Source organism: Podarcis gaigeae (assembly GCF_964106915.1).
Source record: "Podarcis gaigeae genome assembly, chromosome: 3".
Taxonomy (NCBI): Eukaryota; Metazoa; Chordata; class Lepidosauria; order Squamata; family Lacertidae; genus Podarcis; species Podarcis gaigeae.
In genome coordinates, this window is record NC_139680.1 from 12380321 (window position 1) to 12402291 (window position 21971).

Here is a 21971-nt window from a genome sequence, read left to right on the forward strand (position 1 = left end):
ATCACGGTTCCAGCCGCTCAGTCCCACTCTTCTCACTCGGAGGAACTTGGAGGGAGCTGTTGCCTGGCAATGGCCTATGAGAAAACAGTTCCCATCTTGTTTGGCATGAGATGCAGAAGCTCAGGCCCATTCCTTTGCCTCAGAAGACTTTGGAGAGAGCTCCTGTCTTCCAACTAAGGACAGCAGAAAGGGCAGGAAATGCTGCCTGAATAATCCTAGGTCCCTGTGGAGACCACGGGTCACACCCAACCAAGTCATCCTCTTCGCACAAGGACTTCTGTTTGCGCAACGGGATTTCCCGTCCCTCTCCTATCCTTGCGTGAGAGGCAGTGAGAGATTTTACTTTCTTGGGCTCCATGATCACTGCAGATGATCAGCAGTCACGAAATTAAAAGACGCCTGCTTCTTGGGAGAAAAGCAATGACAAACTTAGATAGCATCTTAAAAAGCAGAGACATCACCTTGCCGACAAAGGTCCGTATAGTAAAAGCTATGGTTTTCCCAGTAGTGATGTATGGAAGTGAGAGCTGGACCATAAAGAAGGCTGATCGCCGAAGAATTGATGCTTTTGAATTATGGTGCTGGAGGAGACTCTTGAGAGTCCCATGGACTGCAAGAAGATCAAACCTCTCCATTCTTAAGGAAATCAGCCCTGAGTGCTCCCTGGAAGGACAGATCCTGAAGCTGAGGCTCCAATACTTTGGCCACCTCATGAGAAGAGAAGACTCCCTGGAAAAGACCCTGATGTTGGGAAAGATGGAGGGCACAAGGAGAAGGGGACGACAGAGGACGAGATGGTTGGACAGTGTTCTCGAAGCTACCAGCATGAGTTTGACCAAACTGCAGGAGGCAGTGGAAGACAGGAGTGCCTGGCGTGTTCTGGTCCAGTGGGTCACGAAGAGTCGGACACGACTAAATGACTAAACAACAAACATCCTTGCGTCCCTCATCCAGCCCAACCCCCTGCAATGCAGGAAGCACAGCTAAGGAATCCATGGCAGATGACTACCCAACCTCTGCTCAAAAAATTATTTATTTAATTATGACTTGCTGATGTTTAATTTTAGTGTTTATTATTCGATTCTAATAGATTACTTTACTTTCTAAGGTGTTTGTTTGTTTTTTTAAAAAAATCATTTAACCACATCAGTTAACAAACATGGATACATATGCTGTAATGTTATTGTTTTACTTAAATAAATTGTTATTAATGAAATGATTATTTTTCTCCTACCAATAAAGTACAGCAGAAAAGTTGTCCAAATATAAACAGTTAACTTATTAAACTTCACAATAATTTCACAATTATCTGTCAATGCATTTCTAACAGTATAAGCAAATCAGTCATTTTTGATATAACTGTAAAAACTACTCTGAAAATGTATTCTTCCAACAATGAAACCTTCATCTGGTTGTAAATATTAAGATTATACCAGCAAGAATGGGTCTTTCTATAAAAAATAATAATGTTTTAAATCTAGTCTTACTGACTAGTGATTTAAATCGTGATTTGATTTAAATCAAATCAGCCTGGATGCGCCCCATGTAACTGATGTTCCTGTACTGAAGATTTGGATGTGATTTCATTCTGAGAATCCTAAAAGCTACTTTGTGAGCCTCTTGGGGCTATAAAATGGGATATATAAGCGCACTAACTAGTCCGCTGAATGAATAAATATGAAACGCTGCAATCCAATGGTGAAATCTCTTTAACCGGCCCTGCCATCTTGGCTCCCTTACAGCCCAAGTCTGATTGGTCAGCATCATAGGCCACATCATGGTTGGAGCCAAGGCAGGGCAAGGAGGGGCAGCTGCCTCCCCCCAAATCAATAAAAATCAATAAAAATACATAGCAACTGAGGTTCTGCCCCCCTAACAAAAATCTTGGCTATGACCATGGTAGGCCATATGCATTTCCCAGCATCAGGACCTTCTCCTTAGTCCCACGAGACCTGTTTGTGCATCTGAAGTGACCTGTTCAACTATGATGTCTTTCCTTAATTGATAACGCTGGACGCCACTGTTTTGCAAGCCTGCAAAAGTGAACTGTCCTATTAGGCAAATTGCCCCAAGTCTCATGAAAAAAATTAGCTACCTCTAGATGGGAAAGCTTAAAAAGCAGAGACATCACCTTGCCGACAAAGGTCAGTATAGTTAAAGCTATGGTTTTCCCAGTAGTGATGTATGGAAGTGAGAGCTAGACCATAAAGAAGGCTGACCGCCGAAGAATTGATGCTTTTGAATTCTGGTGCTGGAGGAGACTCTTGAGAGTCCCATGGACTGCAAGAAGATCAAACCTCTCCATTCCTAAGGAAATCAGCCCTGAGTGCTCACTGGAAGGACAGATCCTGAAGCTGAGGCTCCAAGACTTTGGCCAGCTCAGGAGAAGAGAAGACTCCCTGGTAAAGACCCTGATGTTGGGAAAGATGGAGGGCACAAGGAGAAGGGGACGACAGAGGACGAGATGGTTGGATAGTGTCTTTGAAGCTACAAACATGAGTCTGACCAAACTGCAGGAGGCGGTGGAAGACAGGAGTGCCTGGCATGCTCTGGTCCAGGGGGTCACGAAGAGTCGGACACGACTAAACAACAACAAAGATGGGAAAGCATCCAATTTTTGTGGAACTGCACACAATATATTTCAAAAAAAATCCCTTGCCTGCGGAGAGAAACGGCCAATCTACTATCTGATCCTCTGCCTAGAAGCAGCTATAGGTATCAGATCACAACTCTTTATTATTGAATCAATTATTTCTGAACAGCAGGGAAGCAGGAATTAATTTAGTAATATACATTCATGGATTGCGAAGAACGCAAACAGCTCCATATGAGGATAAAAGGCCTTGCCAGTAACTGCTGAATTGATTTTTTTTAAGCCCCACTGGCACCAAAGCTACCATTAAATTGAGTTTTTCTTTCTGCAAAACGAATGTCAGGACTCTATAAAACCCTTTGCTTATTGGATATCAAAGTGGTGATTAAAGATTCTGAAAACACTAATAATTGTTTCCCAAGTGACCATAGTTCATAAAGATGTCTTATAATGAGTATTCACCGCAGAGTGTTCAGTGCTCCAAATTCGTAATAAAGGTTACATTTAATACCCGGCTCTTCTCAAATTACATTCAAGAGTTGTTAATTAATACATCTCAACTGCAGTGAAAATGGACAAAAAGCCAACACTCCTCTGGTAATATAACAGAACATTCACAGCAGAATCAAATCGTTAAAAGTATTTTAAAAGAAAAGGGGGGGGGGGAAATCCTGAAACACTGGGCTCCATTAGGAAGCAATTCTGCAAAATTAAGGCTGCTAAAAAGAAGATCCCACTTCACATCCTAGGGCAGTCAGTACTGTATTGCTGGAACTTGTATCTCCAGCTGTTTTGGGACTAATCATAAATAATAATAAAAAAATAAAATTTTATTTATATCCCGCCCTCCCCAGCTGATGCTGGGCTCAGAGCGGCTAACAACTAAAATAACACAGCATTCCAAAATCATTTCATTATAAAATCAGTTCAAATCAAATTAATGGGAACCATTAGGCTAGAGTTCTGTGAGGATTACCAAAGGAGGGGGTCAGACTGTTCCTTGGCCAAAGGCCTGGTGGAACAGCTCTGTCTTGCAGGCCCTGTGGAAAGATGTCAAGTCCCGCAGGGCCCTAGTCTCTTGTGACAGAGTGTTCCACCAGATCGGGGCCACGGCCGAAAAAGCCCTGGCTCTGGTCGAGGCCAGCCTAACCTCCCTGTGGCCCAGGATCTCCAAGATGTTTTTATTTGAAGACCGTAAGATCCTCTGTGGGACATACCAGGAGAGGCGGTCCCATAGGTACGAGGGTCCTAGGTCGTATAGGGCTTTAAAGGTTAAAACCAGCACCTTAAACCTGATCCTGTACTCCACCAGGAGCCAGTGCAGGTGGTATAGCACCAGGTGAATGTGATCCCGCAGCGAGGACCCCTTAAGGAGTCTTGCCGCGGCATTCTGCACCCGCTGGAGTTTATGGGTCAGTCTCAAGCGCAGCCCCACGTAGAACGAGTTACAATAATCCAATCTGGAGGTGACCGTCGCGTGGATCACAGTGACTAGGTTAGGGCGAGAGAGGTAAGGAGCCAACTGCTTAGCTTGGCGGAGATGAAAAAATGCCGCCTTCGTTATAGCTGCAATCTGCGCCTCCATGGAAAGGGAGGTGTCGAAGATTACACCCAAACTCTTAACGGACGGTGCTGGCACTAACTGAGCCCCTGTGAGAGATGAGAGTTGCCCCCCCAATCCCATATCGTCCTGACCCAGCTAAAGGACCTCTGTCTTTGAAGGATTTAACTTCAACCGCCTCCCATGTAACCATCCAGCCACAGCTTCCAAACATCTGATCAGTGTGTCTGGAGCCAAGTCAGGATGGCCGTCCATCAACAGATAGAGTTGGGTGTCATCAACATGACTACAACTCCCATCATCCCTAGCAAGCAAGATCAGTTGTCAGGGATGATGGGAATTGTAGTCTGAAAAAGCAGCTGGAGACCCAGGTTCGGGAAACAATGCCCTAGTACAAGGGTGGGGAACTGTCATGGAGAAGTTGGACACAGAGAAATGGTGAGAGGAACCAGCTGTGCCAGCCTCAGAGGCCGGGGAGTGGTGGTGGGACAACAATGAGTAGTCAGAGGGAGAAGACAGGGAAGAGGTATCGGAAGCTGAGGGGGGTAACAGGGATGAGTGGGCTTAGAGAAGTGTGTGTGTATATATATATATATATATGCAGGTTTTGGTGTCCTCGGGTGTCTTCCCGTGTAAAAGTTGGGGTGTCTAGGCGACGTTTCGACGAGGTCTCACTCGTCATCTTCAGGCTGGTGCTTTCGGCTTCTTGTTACTGGAACAGAGCGGGATCTCAATGTTTGAGTTCCTATAAATACTGTAGAGGGGGTGTGGTGTCTAGCCTCCAATGTTCTGGGCAGAGAGGAAGTTCCCAGGCTAGTGTGCCTTTTCTTCTTTTGTTCCTTAATTACTTGAGAGATACCTTGAGTGATTTCTTGAGTGATATCCTGAGTACCACTTAGGTTAGGGTGGTACTCAGGATATCACTCAAGAAATCACTCAAGGTATCTCTCAAGTAATTAAGGAACAAAAGAAGAAAAGGCACACTAGCCTGGGAACTTCCTCTCTGCCCAGAACATTGGAGGCTAGACACCACACCCCCTCTACAGTATTTATAGGAACTCAAACATTGAGATCCCGCTCTGTTCCAGTAACAAGAAGCCGAAAGCACCAGCCTGAAGATGACGAGTGAGACCTCGTCGAAACGTCGCCTAGACACCCCAACTTTTACACGGGAAGACACCCGAGGACACCAAAACCTGCATTCCTGTACCCGTGAAAATCTACGAAAGCAATATATATATATATATATATATATATATATATATATATATATATATATATATGAGTTTCAAAGAAGTTACAAAAATGAAAAAAGAAAAAGAAAAAAGCAAAAAAGCAAAAAATACAAAGTACAGAAAAATGCAAACAATTAAAAACAAATCAGTCTTTCCATATCCTATCTTTCATTTGCTTGTTTCCCTGACCTCCTCACACCTCCCTTTTTTGTATTCTAGTTCAATAGTTGTTTCAGCAAATCCTTTCCATTTTTGTTTTTATCTTAATAGTTTATCTTAATATATTGTATCTTTACGTTTCTCACCTATTCTTAATCCAATTTCACTTGATTCTATAACATTACTGCTAAACCCACATAACTTCATTCCAGCATCCTTCTAACATTCCTTAATTTTACAATGTTTCTGTAAATAATCTTTAAATTTCTTCTAATCTTCCTCCACCGACTCTTCTCCCTGGTCTCGGATTCTGCCAGTCATTTCCGCCAGTTCCATGTAGTCCATCAACTTCATCTGCCATTCTTCCCAGGTGGGTAAATCTTGTGTCTTCCAATACTTTGCAATGAGTATTCTTGCTGCTGTTGTGGCATACATAAAAAAGGTTCTGTCCTTTGGCACCAATTGGCCAACCATGCCCAGGAGAAAGGCCTCTGGTTTCTTCAAGAAGGTATATTTAAATACATTTTTCATTTCATTATAGATCATCTCCCAGAAAGCCTTAATCCTTGGGCACGTCCACCAAAGGTGAAAGAATGTACCTTCATTATCTTTACATTTCCAACACTTATTATCGGGCAAATGATATATTTTTGCAAGCTTGACTGGAGTCAAGTACCATCTGTATATCATTTTCATAATATTCTCTCTTAAGGCATTACATGCCATAAACTTCATACCTGTGGTCCATAGCTGTTCCCAGTCCGCCAACATAATGTTATGTCCGACATCTTGTGCCCATTTTATCATAGCAGATTTCACCGTTTCATCCTGAGTATTCCATTTCAGCAGCAAGTTATACATTCTTCATAATATCTTAGTGGGCTTAGAGAAGTCTAGAGGCAGAAGCTGATGCAGGACGGCGGGAGGAACGAGGCCAAGAGGCAGAGACGAGTCAGGCTGGTGAAGAGACACGGGTGTCTCCCCCTCCTGCTGCAACAAGCACCCATCCTCCCTGGTCTCCCAGAACCAGAAGAGGGATGAAAAGGGCTCTCAGTACGTTTCCGTGCACAATTCAAAGTGTTGGTGCTGACCTTTAAAGCCCTAAAAGGCCTTGGTCCTGTATACCTGAAGGAGCGCCTCCACCCCCATCGTTCTGCCCGGACACTGAGGTCCAGCGCCGAGGGCCTTCTGGCGGTTCCCTTGCTGCGAGAAGCCAAGTTACAGGGAACCAGGCAGAGGGCCTTCTCGATAGTGGCACCCGCCCTGTGGAATGCCCTCCCAACAGATGTCAAAGAGAAAAACAGCTACCAAACGTTTAGAAGACATCTGAAGGCAGCCTTCTTTAGGGAAGCTGTTAATGTTTAATAGATTATTGTATTTTAATATTCTGTTGAAAGCTGCCCAGAGTGGCTGGGGAAACCCAGCCAGATGAGCGGGGTATAAATAATAAATTTATTATTATTATTATTATTATTATTATTATTATTATTATTATTATTATTTACTGCTGGCTTGGTCCTGACAGGAATGTTAGGCCCTGCAGATGTTGCTGGACTACAATTCCCATTATCCCTGACCACTGGCAATGCGGGCTGAGGCTGATGGGAGTTGGAGTCCCAACGAGATCCAGAGGTCCACAGGCTGCCTTTCCACCCTGCCCTGGTACATGCAGACAGCCTTTGAAGCAGGGCCTCGTGGAACATTTTAATCAGAGTCAAGACATTCCTTGAGAGCACCAGATTCCAAGGCACTTTGGCTGTCATAGATCAACAGCCGCCCCTTGGGCCATGTCTAGCCCGTGTCGTTGTTGTGTAACAGCTTTTATTTGCTCCTGCCAGCCCTCTCTCATCAGGACACGGGCCACTGCGTTCTGCGCTAGAACTCAAGGGCAGAGTCATGTAGACCTGATTGCACACATTCATCATTTGCAGCAGACAGATAAAACCCCATCACGCGAAGAGGGAGAATGCCATTTCTGTTTCCTGACTCCTGGGCAGATGTGCGTGATTTCTGAAAGTATACGACTAGTACATTTTTTTAAAAAATTGCCACCAAGCAATCCCCCCACACAAGTGAATTTCGAGGAACAACAGACCACTTTCCTTCCGTCATAGAAACATCCAGCTCTGGCTGGCTCATGGCTTGCACGCCCCAGCAGCGCTCTCTGATGCTGGGAGCATATGGGCAGAATGCATGCGCAACGCTTGCCCGAGGCTGGCTTCAGTGGAGAGGCAGATTATTCTGATCCCCTGATACGAGTTCTGCTAGGATAGGAATCTCCTCTGTCAGCAGTTAGGCACAGTGGATGACTCCATGCGTGCGGAGTGATGTATCATTCATGCCCCATCCGTTAGAACACACATGCATGCCCACACACACAATTGTTAAATATGTCATTGCTTCTCAGGGAACTCATTGCATACTTGCAATATTCCTAGTCACATGCTAAGCACCACTGCCCAAGGACTTCCCTTCTGTCCACCGCTGATGGCTTCTCCCCACCTGACTTGCTATAGGGTGGTTTTCAACTACCGTATTTATTCGAATGTAATGCGCACCTTTTTTGCTAAATTAGCGTATTTTTCGCTCTATAAGACGCACCAGACCATAAGACACACCTAGTTTTTGGGGGAGGAAAACAAGGAAAAAAAATATTCTGAATCCCAGAAGCCAGAACAGCAAGAGGGATCTGGCTTCTGGGCTAGCCGCTTGCTGTTCTGGCTTCTGGGATAGCCACGCGAAGAGCCACGCTCCCTTTAAAGAGCGCACGGAGCATGTGTGCAGCTCTTGGGGGCTTTTCCCCTAGGAGGGAGATGGGAAAAGCCCCCATGATCCACGCGGCTCTTTAAAGGGAGCGCTGAGCAGCACCTCCCGCCTGCATTTGCTCCATAAGACGCACACACATTTCCCCTTACTTTTTAGGAGGGGAAAGGTGTGTCTTATAGAGCGAAAAATACGGTGTGCATTAGATTCAATGGTGCCTCTTAATACTCTGCAAAAAGGGTGTTAGTTCTTTGGGATAAAGGAAAACATAATTGCCCTGTGTGAAAAATGAGCCTCAGCAGCTGAAATGTCTGAAATGGCAGGATTTGCACTACCTTGTGCCTCAGGGTTCATGTTGACATGCATGTGCGCCAGAGACGCAAGTTGCATCTGACCTCTCACACAGAGATTTAACTTCTAGACCAGCCTTCCCTAATCTTAGGAGTCTCTAGATATTGTTGGACTATAACTTCCATCATCCCTGACCTTGCTGACTAGGGATGATGGAAGTTGTAGTCTAATGACATCTAGGGACTCAAAGGTGGGGACGATGTTCTAGAGAGTCTGGGGAAGAGGGCTGAAACTTGAAGAATGGCAAACCCTAGCAATTCATAGCAACATTTTCACGGCACCCTTGTAATCTCTCCCCAAGGTAAAATAAGGACAGTATTTACCCGATATCATAAAATCAGGCCTGTAGCTCAAACAGAAACCACCGGAGGAAACGAAATTTAAGAACTTAAGGCAGTTATAGCATACCCTTCCTAGGTAATTGCCACAATGGCTGCTTAATGATATATCTGAAAGCGTAAATGGGAGACATGATAGAGCGAAGTCAAGCTGTTACACTTCAAAAAGGAAGCACAGCTCACTTGTTCTTCCAGGTTATGTGCTTCCACATAACATACGAAATCAGCCTGGTGCAGAGCTTCAGAAATGTGGGGGAAATATGCAATTATCCTTTAACACATTTTTGCTGATCTTTTTTGGCTCAGACCACAATCTATAAAGGTAAAGGGACTTCTGACCATTAGGTCCAGTCGTGACCGACTCTGGGGTTGCAGCGCTCATCTTGCTTTATTGGCCGAGGGAGCTGGCGTACAGCTTCCGGGTCATGTGGCCAGCATGACTAAGCCGCTTCTGGCGAACCAGAGCAGCGCACGGAAACGCCATTTACCTTCCCACCGGAGTGATACCTATTTATCTACTTGCACTTTGACATGCTTTCGAACTGCTAGGTGGGCAGGAGCTGGGACCGAGCAACGGGAGCTCACTCCGTCGCAGGGATTTGAACCGCCAACCTTCTGATCAGCAAGTCCTAGGCTCTGTGGTTTAACCCACAGCGCCACCACAATCTGTATCCAACCCCAAAGAGATCTGCATTGCATCTCTGACAACACAATATCCTCTGTGCATCACGGCACAGAACCTCCAAGTCTCCTGAGGTCTCCACCTTGCGAACGAGGCCCCCTCCCTCGATTCAGCCTCCCATCTGGGTAGTTTGCCGAGTGGCAGCTGGGTACGGTTGATTAGTGCCAAGAGGGTTACAGGCTTCCGTAAATCCTTTTATACACCTGTGAATGCGGGATGGCTCCTAAGGCAACTGGCAGCCATGGGAGCTACACCTGAGGTTGAGTTGATGTTTTGCAACAAGAATCCAAGCATAAACTGTCAAGTGGGTAAGAAGGGAGAACACCTGACATAAAGGTTCAAACAGCTCCCTGTCTGTATATACCGTATTTTTTGCTCTATAGGATGCACTTTTCCCCCTCCAAAAATGAAGGGGAAATGTGTGTGCGTCCTATGGAGCGAATGCAGGCTTTCGCTGAAGCCTGGAGAGCGAGAGGGGTCAGTGCGCACCGACCCCTCTCGCTCTCCAGGCTTCAGGAAGCCTTCGGAGCCCGGCGGGAATTCCTGCCGGGCTCCGAAGGCTTGTGGGTAGCAGCCTGTTCTGGGGGCTGGGGTCGGGGAAGCTGCAACTTCTCCCGTCCCAGCCCCGCGGCTAAAAACAAAGACGCGTGCAGCTTCTCCCGGCTGGAGAGGTTGCACATGGCTAAAGAGGAAGCCAAGACAGCTGTCTTGGCTTCTTTGCTCTTTGGGGCTGGGAGAGAGAAATAATTTTTTTTCTTTATTTCGCCCCTAAAAACTAGGTGTGCCCTATGGCCCAGTGCGCCCTATGAAGCAAAAAATACGGTACATGTTCATCATCCCATAGCCTGGACTGAGACAACAAGCTGGAAAGTTATTTGGTATTCTGTCTTACAATCAAAGTGTAGAGAACCCAGGCTGGATCGCTTTATGATTTACAAACAAATCTCGGAAACGACACTCAGATGAGCCAAAAACATTTCTGAAATTGTGACAGCCTATGTCTACATCAACTTATGCTATAGGGGGAACATCTGATATTGTCTACACAGACTTCCATCATAATTAGCTAATCCGCTGCAATTTGCTTACTAGAGAAAAAACAAGAGGATCATTAAGTACACTTTTTCTAAAAAGGACTGGCAAGAAAAAATAAATATAAATTTAAGCAACATTTTCCGAGCTGCACACACAGCAAATTAAATAATACATATTTCATAAACATCAAAAAAACAATGAAGATCATGGCCACTGGTCCCATCACCTCCTGGCAGATAGAAGGGGAAGAAATGGAGGCAGTGAGAGATTTTACTTTCTTGGGCTCCATGATCACTGCGGATGGTGACAGCAGTCACGAAATTAAAAGACGCCTGCTCCTTGGGAGAAAGGTGATGGCAAACCTAGACAGCATCTTAAAAAGCAGAGACATCACCTTGCCAACAAAGGTCTGTATAGTTAAAGCCATGGTTTTCCCAGTAGTGATGTATGGAAGTGAGAGCTGGACCATAAAGAAGGCTGATCGCCGAAGAAATGATGCTTTGGAATTATGGTGCTGGAGGAGACTCTTGAGAGTCCCATGGACTGCAAGAAGATCAAACCTATCCATTCTGAAGGAAATTAGCCCTGAGTGCTCACTGGAAGGACAGATCCTGAAGCTGAGGCTCCAATACTTTGGCCACCTCATGAGAAGAGAAGACTCCCTAGAAAAGACCCTGATGTTGGGAAAGATGGAGGGCACAAGGAGAAGGGGACGACAGAGGACAAGATGGTTAGACAGTGTTCTCGAAGCTACAAACATGAGTCTGACCAAACTGCGGGAGGCAGTGGAAGACAGAAGTGCCTGGCGTGCTCTAGTCCAGGGGGTCACAAAGAGTCGGACACGACTAAACAACTAAACAACAACAACAATTTCATAAACTCGTATCTAATAGCTTCGAAAATTCAGCTGGTGTGGTTACGTTGCCTTTCCATGTAGGTAACACTACAAGTTGAATATCTGCCAGGCAGCCATTAAAACCATTGCTGGAGAAATAGAAGCTGAGTTAGAAATGTATATCACAGATCAGGGCCAAGAAGATGCCAGCGTGGTTAATGAGCAGAGTCAAGGAAGCTGTTAGTGGCAAGAAGTCTTGCTTTTAAAAATGGAAGTGTTGTCCAAATGATAATAAAAAGGAACATAAACTTTGGCAAAATAAAGGCAAGTAGCAATAAGGAATGGGAAAAATAACGCATTGCTAAAACATTGAGACTAATAATACCCCCCCCCCAAAAAAACCCTATTCAAATACATTTGCAGCCCGAGGTCAGCTAGGAAAGCAGTTGGACTTTTTTGGACAAGGGACTCAATGGTATGCTAGCAGAAGAAAATGGTTTTAAATCAGGGGTCAGCAAACCTTTACAGCAGGGGGCCGGTACACTGTCCCACAGACCTTGAGGGGGGCCTGACTATATTTTGAAGGAAAAACAATGAAGGAATTCCTATGCCCCACAAATAACCCAGAGAAGCAAATTAAATAAAAGCACACAGTCTACTCATGTAAAAACACCAGGCAGGACCCACAAATAACTCAGAGATGCATTTTAAATAAAAGGACATATTCTACTCATGTAAAAACACGCTGATTCCCGGACCATCCGCAGGCCGGATTTAGAAGGCGATTGGGCCAGATCCGGCCCCCGGGACTTAGTTTGCCTACCCGTGCGCTAAATAAAATCTTTGCATCTGTCTTCACAGCAGAAGATGTAGGTCTGATCCTTGGGCCTGAACTAATTTTCCCAGAAAGTGAGTCTGAGGAACTTAGGCAACTAGTAGTGACAGCAAGCAAAGTTCTAGGCCTTTTTGACAAAATAGTGGGTCTGGATAACATCCACCCAGGAATTCTTAAATAACTCAAATGTGAAACTGCTGATCTACTAGCAAAAACATGCAACTTGCCCTTAAAACTGGCCTCTGTCTCTGAAAACAGGGGCGGGGGGGGGGGAGCCAATGTAAAACACCCATTTTTTAAAAAAAGGATTCAGAGAGGGAGTCTGGGAGATTACAGGGAAGTTAGCTTAATGTCTTTTCTGGAAAAACTGGTGGGAAACACTATTAAAACAAGAACAAGCCCTGCTGAAGCAGAACCAGGTTTTCGAAAATTCCATTTTTGTTTGGGGGGCAAACTCAAGGAAGTTGTGATTATCAATGACTGTGCTGCCACCAATTTACCTGTTCAACTTCATTTTTTAGTTGCTATTTTGAAAATAATGTTTTATTTATCGTATTTGTTTTACTGATGATTTTTAAAAATCTTTTAAAAAATCTTTTAAATGGCTTGTGCTGCATTTGTGGTGTTCTGCTGTTTTTCAGTAGATTATGGTTACGGTATTTGTTTGTAAGCTGCTTTGAGATTCAGCTGATCAAAAAGAAGCATAGATATACAATAAATCCAATCAAAATTAGAGGCAGGCCTTTTCTTACATTTTTAAAAGCCGATTTCTCCTATACACTGGGATACAGCTTTCCACATTCTACGTATGTGCCATACATCCCATAATAGATGCCAGGATCCCATGCAGAGACAATCTGGCCATTCTCACACCACTTCCAATCCCAGAAGATAAGTGGTGTTATTCTGCTGCAGCAAAAATAATGACGGGTCCTGTGGCGCTGGAAAAGTGCTACCCTGAGAATGGAAAGAACTGAGGGATGGGAGATAAATTCCTAAACAAAATAAAAAATGAAAGAGGCTAAAACATTTAGTATGGCATGAGCTTTTGTAGGCTAGAGACATAGGTGGGGGTTAGATATGTAAATAAAGAGGCTGTAACTCATTCATGGCTAATAATAATCATAATAATAATCATAATAATAATTGCAGCAAGAAGACATGAACTGCATCCTAAAGTGGTTGAGGTACTCCAATGCTAGCCAGAACCCTGAAAATCTGTACACATGCATCTTCTGAAGTACACCAGATTACTAGGGAAGTTGGGGCATTTTTACATCTAGAATTCAACATTCATCCCACAAATTTTATCCGGCCCAATATTGTTGTTGTTGTTGTTGAGGCGTTTAGTCGTGTCCGACTCTTCGTGACTCCATGGACCAGAGCACGCCAGGCACTCCGGTCTTCCACTGCCTCCCGCAGTTTGGTCAGACTCATGTTTGTAGCTTCAAAGACACTATCCAACCATCTCGTCCTCTGTGGTCCCCTTCTCCTTGTGCCCTCAATCTTTCCCAACATCAGGGTCTTTTCCAGTGAGTCTTCTCTTCTCATGAGGTGGCCAAAGTATTGGAGCCTCAGCTTCAGGATCTGTCCTTCCAGTGAGCACTCAGGGCTGATTTCCTTAAGAATGGAGAGGTTTGATCTTCTTGCAGTCCATGGGACTCTCAAGAGTCTCCTCCAGCACCATAATTCAAAAGCATCAGTTCTTCGGCGATCAGCCTTCTTTATGGTCCAGCTCTCACTTCCATACATCACTACTGGGAAAACCATAGCTTTTACTATACGGACCTTTTTATCCAGCCCCAGATATTATCAGCCGAAGAATGAGAAGCTAGTGTAGCTCGTACACCACGTTGGCGACAAATCTTCACACAGCGGTTCAAAAATAATTTTACGCCATTTATCAAATATGTGAGAAAGAGACAATTACTTACAAAGCGCTATGAAAACTTACAAACTACCTAAAATCAAGTGAACTTGCAATATCAGATTTTACTAGGTTCTCACAAATTCTTGACTCAGTTTTTTGTTTTTTCTTGTTTTTTAAATAAGTTCAAGAAGATTCAAGAAAAGGGTAAGTTCAATGTTGTTATTATATGAAGTAATAAAGAAGAAGGGGTGTCAGCGTTCTATCCCCGTTTCGCCCTATTTGTCGCCAACGTGCCGTATGACTTGCACTCTTTATTAACGGCACAGGTTGCATTTTCTAGCAAAGAATGAGAAGCTGGCAGGAATATTCCTCCTCTGCCTGCTCCTTCCTTAAAATAACACTGTTCCAATGGCCAGTTGTCCTGCAAGCACAGAGGTGAAAGGAAGGTCCCATGCAGGAAAATTAGAAAAATTAATTGCATATCACTGTTTACGAATATATGAAACTGCCTTATACCAAATCAGATCAGGGAAGTTTTTAATGTGTGACATTTTAATGTACAGTGGTACCTTGGGTTACATACGCTTCAGGTTACAGACTCTGCTAACCCAGAAATAGTACCTCGGGTTAAGAACTTTGTTTCAGGATGAGAACAGAAATTGTGCTCTGGCGGCGTGGCAGCAACGGGAGGCCCCATTAGCTAAAGTGGTGCTTCAGGTTAAGAACAGTTTCAGGTTAAGAACGGACCTCCGGAACGAATTAAGTACTTAACCTGAGGTACCACTGTATTTTTAATCTTTGCTGGAAGCCGCCCAGAGTGGCTGGGGAAGCCCAGCCAGATGGGCGGGTTACAAATAATAAATAATAATAATAATAATAATAATAATAATAATAATAATAATATTATATTATTATTATTATTATTATTATTATTATTATTATTATTATTATTATAATATTGGTCCATCCTAGCCCAATGCTGTCTAGTCTGACCAGCAGTCTCAGGCTATTTGCCCCATCAGCTCCTTCTCCTCCCTTTTATTTGGATATGCCAGGAACTGAACCTGGAAAAGCAGGGGCTCCATTTGCGCTGAGCGGCAGTCCCTCCCCAGCACACCTCTTTGTTCTGGCACTGACATGTTGATCTCCCTTTTCTTTCTTTTCGCTCCAGCTCCCTTCCCTTCCCCTTCTGTTGTCTTGTCTTTTTGAGTTTGTAAGCCTGAGGGCGGGGCCTCTTTCTTCTTTTCATTTATGTACCCTGCCTGTCTGGGCACTGTGTGCTGAATTTTAATTGCGGCGAGATGCTTTGAGAGATTTCTTTTTTTTTGTCTGAAAAGCAGAATAAAAATATAATAAGGGAGAGAGAGAGAGAGAGAGAGAGAAAGAAAGAAAGAAAGAAAGAAAGAAAGAAAGAAAGAAAGAAAGAGATGTCTCATAACAGAGGCAAACACTCCAACACAGAGCAAACAAAACCACATATGGACGACACATTGGGCTGTGAGCGTTCCTCTGCCCTTCAAGCACCGTAATGAGCCTTCAGGGGATTTTCCAATATGTGCATCTACAATGCTTGCAGAATAAAAAGCTGCTATTAGTAGCTTTGCTATGGAAAGCTGCTCAGGACTGGCTGGCTTGCTCATGTACTCCAAATGCCATGGAACAGGGGTAGGCAACCTAAGGTCCGTGGGCCGGATCCGCCCCAATCGCCTTCTAAATCCGGCCCGCGGATGGTCCGGGAATCAGTGTGTTTTTACATGAGTAAAATGTGTGCTTTTATTTAAAATGCATCTCTGGGTTATTTGTGGGGCACAGGAATTCGTTCATTATTTCTTTTCAGGCCCACCACATGGTCTGAGGGATGGTGGACCGGACCCCGGCTGAAAATGGTTGCTGACCCCTGGATTAAAGCTTCACCTGATGAGACGCAGCCCTGAAATTTGGCACAAGGGTAGCCGAAAGCGCTCCGACAATTAAAGAAACGTGTGTAAACTTTTAATAATAATAATAAATTTTATTTATACCCCGCCCTCCCCAGCCAAGACCGGGCTCAGGGCGGCTAACACCAAATAGAAAAACAATTGATTGAAATACAACTTAAAAACAAGATTAAAACACAACATTAAAATGCAGCCTCATTTCAGTAGGAACTCAAATCAAAAACCTTTTGGGGGATGAAAACGTCAAGTCTTTTATTTATTTTACACGAAGCACCCAACATTTGGTGTGTCTCCAGTGGGAAGCAAGAGAAATTGGACCCAGATGTTGGGGGCCTGGGGTTTTTGTGACCTCTTTTTGCCTTGAATTTGCAGGCGGAGGGGCGCTTGAAGTCTCCCTCCACACATGCAAAGCCTGCATTCTGAAAAGGCACTCCTTTCCTCAGGCAAATCCTGAACTTTTTACAGTGGTACCTCGGGTTAAGTACTTAATTCGTTCCGGAGGTCTGTTCTTAACCTGAAACTGTTCTTAACCTGAAGCACCACTTTAGCTAATGGGGCTTCCTGCTGCTGCCGCGCCACCGGAGCACGATTTCTGTTCTCATCCTGAAGCGAAGTTCTTAACCTGAAGCACTATTTCTGGGTTAGCGGAGTCTGTAACCTGAAGCGTATGTAACCCGAGGTACCACTGTATTGGGGTAGCCATGTGTTCCCCACGAGCTACAGCTCTGAAATGCACATCAGAGAGTCCAAGACTATACCAACTCCTCCTTTCAGGTAGCCTTGAGGTGGGAGACATTTTGGGGGAAAAGGGATGGTGGATGGCACTAGGGGAGGAAAGTGTTTGGAAATAGGAAGAAATTTTAGGAAGAGGGAAACTGGAAAGCACATTTGTCCACCACAGAGAGGGAGGGATTAGCTCAGGGTTTAGCAAACTTTTTCAGCAGGGGGCCGGTCCACTGTCCCTCAGACCTTGTGGGGGGCCGGACTATTATTTTTAATAGTCTATTATTTAATAGACTATTATTAAATGAACAAATTCCTATGCCCCACAAATAACCCAGAGATGCATTTTAAATACAGTAAAAGCACACATTCTACTCATGCAAAAACACGCTGATTCCCGGACCATCCATCCCCGGGCCGGATTGAGAAGCCGATTGGGCCGGATCCGGCCCCGGGCCCTTAGCTTGCCTACCCATGGATTAGTTGATATGCGAGAGAGATATGAAAAAAGCCCATCTAGAGAATGAGGGAAAGGCAATGGAAAAGCTTCCAAGGGAGGCTTCATAAAGGAAACGACTTTTAAAGTCTCTCCTCTTACAACTTACTACGTGAGCAGTATCAAAAGCAGCAAGAGAGATCTCCTGTTGTTTGGCTCTCCAAATTTAGCAGTGCAGCAGAGCAGCCTCCACAGGAAATAGCATTTATACTCCCTTTCTCTCTCTCTGAACCCATCCTCCTCCCTGCCTCAGCCAACTTTACATCAGAGGCGTCCCTGAGTGACTCTCTCTGGTCTCAGTATCAAACCCTACAGTGAACTGCCTGTCCCACGCTAGGGAGGGCAGAGAGCGCAATGGCCCACAAGGGGCACGGATGTGGGTTGCCATGGGAGCAAGACACCCGTTATTTTTCATGCAGGCCGCAGCACTGCCACCGCCGCACGTGTGAGCGTTGAAGAATGGCAGCACAGCCAAGCAAATCTGCTCCACAAAATGGAGCGAGCGCCTGGGTTTGCACCATCTTGTTTTCAAGTGAAACCAGCAACTTCTGGAATGCGTGAGCCCATGCAGAAGACAGCACACAGCGAAATATTTCCTTTTCACAATACCTAAGGGTCTATCTGCTTGCAGATTTCTATTCTCCAAATCTCTCACTTGATCCCAGAGTGTAGCCAACCAAGTATGGTTTTCACTTGCGAAACCACATGCCGTAATAAGCAAGTCTGTGTTACAGGCTCTTGATTTTTAAAATGTTATTTATTGTTGCTAATATTAAGTAATAATGCTATTCTTCTAGAAGCGGGCTGGTAGTTCGGAAGTTATTAATAAGGATTAGGCTAAAGCCAGATGAAATTAAAAAAACAAACCCTTAGGTTAAATATTTTAGAAGGAGCTTAAAGGAATGATTGTTGCATAACTATTTAAAGCATGCATTATATTTCAACATCAGAGGAACTGGAAGAGAAGAACTTCATTCTCCTATCTTAATGCCATTGTTTTTTCTCCTGTGTAGGTGTCGGCCTTTTCATGAGATGCACAATTTCTCTTTCATGAGATGTTAAAGAGACCCTCCTAACTTTCCCCTCTCAAATTCCTCTTTTTAGATGTCATCTATGTATAATTGGAGGGACGCAGGTGGCGCTGTGGGTTAAAGCCTCAGCGCCTAGGGCTTGCTGATCGAAAGGTCGGCAGTTCGAATCCCTGCGGCGGGGTGCACTCCCGCTGCTCGGTCCCAGCGCCTGCCAACCTAGCAGTTCGAAAGCACCTCCGGGTGCAAGTAGATAAATAGGGACCGCTTACCAGCGGGAAGGTAAACGGCGTTTCCGTGTGCGGCTCTGGCTCGCCAGAGCAGCGATGTCACGCTGGCCACGTGACCCGGAAGTGTCTCCGGACAGCGCTGGCCCCTGGCCTCTTAAGTGAGATGGGCGCACAACCCCAGAGTCTGGCAAGACTGGCCCGTACGGGCAGGGGTACCTTTACCTTTACCTTTTTATGTATAATTGGACTTGTATGAGGTGTGTATTTGGATACACATTTCTGAGCGCTTCTCCTCGTTTTTGAAAATACGCAAGCATGGGGTAGCATTTGAACCCATGGTTCCCAAATTCTGCCATATGTTCCCCCATTCCACATACACACCCCACTGAGCTACAGGTTGAGAACATCAGGTAGGGAAGATCTTTTGCTCCCAATTCCCTGGGCATCTCCTAACGGAATAGAGGACCAAGGGGTTAAGCATCATTAACCAGTTCCTCACAAGACTATTGATTAGTGCTTTTCATTCAGGGGTTGCCAGGGGTGTTGTCTGTGGATGATGTTGTGACTGGAGGGGGTGGTCTCTGGGTGACCGCCATAGTTGCTGCAATTGTCATGCTTGTAGCATTTCTAGTTTTCGGACAAGGGAGCCTGGGATACTTGCTAATCTGCATAGGTGCAACTTCCACCTTAGTGTGCTGTAGAGTAGGGTTGCTTATCAGTTTAGCTTAGGGTTACCAGATGTTCCCGTATTTGCAAATCTGTCCCCGGACAAATTCCGTCCCCGGAATGTCCCCAGATTTACAAATCTGTCCCCAGGAAACGTGGCAGCAGCAGCCTCAGCAGCCCGGAGCCAGCCTGGTAACACAGTTGGCTATGGCTGGCTTCAGGATCTGCTTGCTGCCACTGCCACTGCCACTGCCGAAGGGGGAACCAGGGACGTCCGGCGGTACAGATCTCCTGCCCCCTTCTCCCTTTGTTTTGACAGATCAAGGGAGGCTCGGGAGTCGCAGGCGGGCGGCCGTTGCCCAGGAGGGGCATAAGGCGCGCAGTTTCTCTGCCAGGCAAGGTGCAAAGCTCTTCTTTCACACCCTGTGAAACATAAATATGCAGAGTTTTTTAAAAACTGGGAAACCCTGCGACTCCCAAGATCAGTCAAAACAAACGGGGAAGGGGGAAGGAGATTGGGGAAGGCTTGGGAGTCACGGGCGGGTGCCATTGCCCAGTTTTTAAAAGACTCTGTGCATTTATGTTTCACAGAGTGCAAAAGAAGGGCTTTGCACCTTTATACAATATGCATGTGTGCTTGGGCCCAGGGTCTTTTGTCTCACCATGCCCACTACTGACTCCCTGTTGCTACTCAGCTTCAAAAAAAAAAATGTGTCCCCGGATTCATTGAAAAAAATCTGGTAATCATCTTTTAGCTACAAGAAGTAACCTAAATGGTAAAATGTGAAGAGATACCCATTATAACAGTGGGTGGCGCTGTGGGTAAAACCTCAGTGCCTAGGACTTGCCGATCGTATGGTCGGCGGTTCGAATCCCCGCGGCGGGGTGAGCTCCCGCCGTTCGGTCCCAGCTCCTGCCCACCTAGCAGTTCGAAAGCACCCCTAAGTGCAAGTAGATAAATAGGTACCGCTTTGTAGCGGGAAGGTAAACGGCGTTTCCATGTGCTGTGCTGTGCTGGTGCAGGCTCGCCAGAGCAGCTTCGTCACACTAGCTACGTGACCTGGAAGTGTCTTCGGACAGCGCTGGCCCCCGGTCTCTTAAGTGAGATGGGCGTGCAACCCCAGAGTCGGACACGGCTGGCCCATACGGGCAGGGGTACCTTTACCTTTACCTTTACCCATTATAAAATGCGGAAGCCCTAAAACAAACCGGACGGTGTGAGGTACATATCCTGAATTCATGTCAGACCTTTCAGCTAAACAGGCCTGCAGACCTCTCATTGCTAGAGATGCAAAGCTAATATAACAAGATTATTTGGTGACAGATTTAAAGCACTGGGGTGCTGTAGCTTCCTTTGAATTTTAGTGCCTTAAAACACAGGAAGAGAGATTGAGAGAGAGAAAAAAGAGGAGAGGTGAAGAATCTTCCTGTTCTTCCTGTTTGCCCAGATAAACTTCAAACTGCTAAGCTTGCACATGAGGGTACAGAGCTGCGTCACTCTCCAAAAAACAGCATGCCTACAACAACATTCTGACTGTTTAACCATTGTGTGGGACAGGCTGAATGACAATCACAGGAATGCAAAGCATTGTTAGGTACTGTTCAATTAACAGAAAAAGTTAACTGGCCACACATAGCCCAAGACAAGGCAGTCTGGAAATCAGACTCTTTCACAGCTTGCAGTCAAAACTCAGGACATGGAATTTATGTTCCAACTGAGGGCAATGCTCTGTGCAAGTAAAGCCCTACACAAAAGAGAATATTGAACCGAATATTGCCTCTTCACCAGTGAAAGGGGGCTCCTGGTGGATTTTTCCACTGCCCTAAATCGAAGAGAGATCTCATTTAACAGCCTTTTTCCAACTTAAATTTTGTAAACAAAGTTAAAAATGCATGCCGTCTTGAATTTTATATACTGCCTTAGTATCTGAAGCTTTACCCCAAAGCCAAAAGTAGCTGAACGGAAATACTGTGTGTGGGGTGCACTAAAATACACTCAGTGTGGTTAGAATATTATGAAATTTGAAGATTGGCTTGGAAACTATTTTTAGAATTACTTGTAAATATTTCAAGACACAACAACTAATAGCACACACTTCCCTGACATTATTTAGATTTTAAGAGGGAAAGTGACAGCACTGAAAACCACTGCCGGAAACTGCTGGAGAAGCTATAGACATAAATAAAGGTGCATCCTGTAGACAGTTACCAAAAAACAAAACAAAACTGCACTACAACTTTGATTTTAGATTTGATTAGTACTGCAACCATTCCAGTTTTCCATCTTGACTTATACTGTGTTCATTTTCTTAATGTCACTAAGGAAATGCTACAGCTATCTATCAGTGCATTTCTAAATAATAAAAAATAAAAAATGGGGGGATATTACAGAAAAATAGTAGTAGGGGGGGTTATCCGGAAAAGGTCTGCCTCCACACACCCTATCACTACTTTGAGTACACTTTAATCAGGTTTGGATTGGTGAAGAAAATGAACCAGCAGTAGCAGCCAGAAACATGTCTCTGTACTTTTGAGAATGCAATTGTCATTTGTTAGCATTCTCTGGCCTTGTTCATCCCGTGCTCAAATTGCAACCCAGAATTTTCCGCAAAGATAGGTATCTTCAAGAATGCT

General features: G+C 44.9%; 1 protein-coding gene across 1 annotated transcript in view; it reads right to left on the reverse strand.

Moving 5' to 3' along the window:
* Positions 1-21971, reverse strand: part of LHFPL6 (LHFPL tetraspan subfamily member 6) — a 33667-nt gene that overhangs the window by 7637 nt on the left and 4059 nt on the right. The window lies entirely within an intron of this gene.